Source organism: Durio zibethinus, chromosome 22 (genome assembly GCF_047325235.1).
Source record: "Durio zibethinus cultivar Kanyao isolate XHJ-2024 chromosome 22, ASM4732523v1, whole genome shotgun sequence".
Taxonomy (NCBI): domain Eukaryota; kingdom Viridiplantae; phylum Streptophyta; class Magnoliopsida; order Malvales; family Malvaceae; genus Durio; species Durio zibethinus.
In genome coordinates this window covers 17,243,899-17,246,921 of record NC_143183.1, presented here as the reverse complement: position 1 = coordinate 17,246,921, position 3,023 = coordinate 17,243,899, and the positions used below count along the sequence as shown (strand labels likewise).

Sequence of the window (3,023 nt, the reverse complement as noted above, 5' to 3'; positions counted from 1 at the left end):
GCTTGGTTGAATTGAAATTGCGCCTGAAGTCTAGTTGAATTGAAATCGGGCTTCGGCCAAAAAACTTGATATATCCAATAAATTTTAAACCGAAACTTAATAAAAAATTCAGATAAATTTAGTGTCTACATCTATTAAAATATAAAATTAAAAAAATTTTATATTGCGTAAGTGAATCTAGACACTTATAGTTAATCATTTTAATTTAAAAATTAAAAAAAAATGAACTCTTACACTAATATATATTTGTAAGATAAAATAGATAATTAATTTGTTGTTAAAAAATAAAGACAATTCGGGCTCCAAGATCACAAGATTTGGTCTGCTGAAATAATAAATTGGTTACTAATGGGCCACTTACATGTGAACTGCGTTGCCCATTTGCTGAACAATGAGGACGATATGATTTAGACCCGAAACTACCCTCTAGGATGACGACAAACATTGATTTCAAGCACTACGCGATCTAATTTTTCAAAATTTGTCCGGAACTTCAATCCATCGAGGCTATCTCCTCCATTGATTTGCATGGTTTCTCGGGTTTGCATGGTTTCTTCTTAAGAGAGTTACTAAAGCAAAAGAAAGTTAAATTATATGGTTTGCATGGTTTGTCCAATTTTGATTATTATTTTTAATAAATTATAAAACAATAATTAAAATTGTAAAAAATAAGATTTGTAAAATTTTGACTTTCAAAATTTTAATTCAATATAATATTTTTACAAAAATACCAAAGTCGGATTCATTTAACAAAAAATTGAAAAAAAAAAGAGACCAAAGAAATGAGACAGAGACTAATACAAAATGTAATGATAAAGATCATAAGAAAAACAGACAGTCGAACCCATATTTCATAAAGATGATTCTGCCCATCCAATCTACATATCCAAGCGGCCTACTGCCTAATTAAACAACAATATTCCCCTTGTATAAAATCAAAGCAGCAAAAGAAGAAAAAGAAAAGCAACAGCAACACAAGTATACTTAATCAGTACTAATCCTTTCATTATCTTTTATGTTATGCTGCTGACCCAATTTACCATTCTACCTACATCCCAAAAAAGAAAAATTATAAGAAACAATTTTCCAAATTCTCATTCTATTAAAGTTCTCTAAAATACTAAAAAAGTTTTTCTTTGTTATAGTATGCATGAATAGCTCACCCGTGCACCGAAGCCGGGGGAGGACATGCGCCTTTGCTAATTGGAATAGTGGAGCCGCAAGAAGGCCCAATTGGCGGAATAAGAACCTTGTCAAGTGCCACACCAGCGGCTACCACCGGCTTTCCATTTAGTGTTCTTGCTGATGCCATCATTGGAGCCAAAAATCCACTCAAAATCATCAGAATGATCATGATCATAACTTGAGCAATCTTAACAAATTTTCTGTCCTCCGTTTTGAGAAAGAGAGAAGTTATTAATTTAGAGAACAAATTTACTTCTTATACGGATGATCGTCCAAAAAGAACTTTCGAAACTTGCCTAGCTCAACCACAAGTTGTTGTATTTATAGGCAGGGAGATACCCATATTCGTGGCATAGAAGAATCTGACTAACGTGGACGATTTACTAGTATAGTATTTGTTTTGCTTCTGTTATCATACTACTCATCGTTGACAATTCGCAAAATCCAAAACAACAAGCGAAAAACTTTTTTCTTTTTGCTGCCGATTATACGTACGTCAACTTCAAAAATCAAATTGAATACGGAACGTATACTTATAGCAAAAATATTTCATTCAAAATTCACAAAGTTTTCTGTTTAACATTCAATAAAAACATTTATTTTTTAAGTCAAATAAATTTTATTAAGCAACCAAATTGTTATAAAGTTAAAACTAACAATAACAACAACAACAAATTTTCAAAAAAAGATGCATAAAATGCATGAAACACAAAAATCTTTCAATAACAAAAGTTCTTTAAAACTGACAAAGATGAAGATAGTAAACAAAGAAAGTCACCCCACCAAACATCAATCATCAGTGTTCTAAAAGCAACCTCTGGAGTATATGCAAGAAGCCTTGACCAAAATTGCTAAATCATCTAGAAGAAATCTTCGTATGGGGCACTGTCAACAAAACCATGCCCTATCCAAAAAAAAAAAAAAAAAAAAGTATCCAGACATGATTCTTTTTCTGCCTACTTTTTCTGAGTCGAAAGAATCGAAAATTGTCGGGTGAATGTGTGATGTGTGATGATCTTAATTTTCGTCGCCTCTTCGCTTCGATCGGTCACAAGCAACAAGAGGTCAGGGTCAATTTCGAGTCATCGCAAAATGATTACGCGTTATGGGGATTTGGAGAAATGCTCTACGCATCAAAGAATGGTTGAAGACTGATCCTAACGAACAAATACACGATATGAGCTCCGGATTTTCGGGTAACCACAACAATGAAATGGAGTACTTTTTAGTATAATTACCTTTTTTTTTTAGATTTTTAACGAAAACAATTAATATTATTCAATAGTAAATTTAGAACAAAAATTTACTTATAAATATATTATATTTTAGTATAATAAAAATACATTAATCGATACGACCAATACTAAAATAAAATTATCAACATTGGTTCTAGTACCTTGAATTTTATTTGTATAAACCACAAACATAAGCTCCCCTCCACCTCCTCCCAAGCCCTTCTCAAAGAAGGGCTTGATGAAAAACTAATGAAAACATATAAATTAAGCTCAATAAAATCCTGCTAGTGATCGATCATTCTCTTCCGTTGTGCACCAGCATAATGCTGCATCCAAAGAAGCAAATTTAATTAATATATATATGGTTTCGCATGCTATATAAATTTGCAAAAAGATTATTAGAAACTTGTACTTTTTTTAAAAGGTAAAAAAAAAATTTAAACAAAAATTTAATAATCATCAAATTTTTATTATTTTATTGTAATTAATTAAACTATTAAATATTTACCTTTATCAATTGAATCTTTATTAAATCAATTTACATCCAATCAAGGCTCCAATGATAAATTGAGAGTATTATATAATATACCTGTACAAACAAGA

At 30.8% G+C, this 3,023-nt stretch overlaps 1 long non-coding RNA gene across 1 annotated transcript; it reads right to left on the bottom strand.

The window, feature by feature from the left end:
• Positions 1 to 822: 822 nt before the first annotated feature.
• On the bottom strand, positions 823 to 1,567 carry LOC149512647 (uncharacterized). Its single transcript, XR_016332077.1, has 2 exons — positions 1,164 to 1,567; positions 823 to 1,048 (listed from the first exon to the last, which is right to left on the bottom strand). It is a non-coding gene; the product is annotated as an uncharacterized LOC149512647 (long non-coding RNA).
• Positions 1,568 to 3,023: the final 1,456 nt, after the last annotated feature.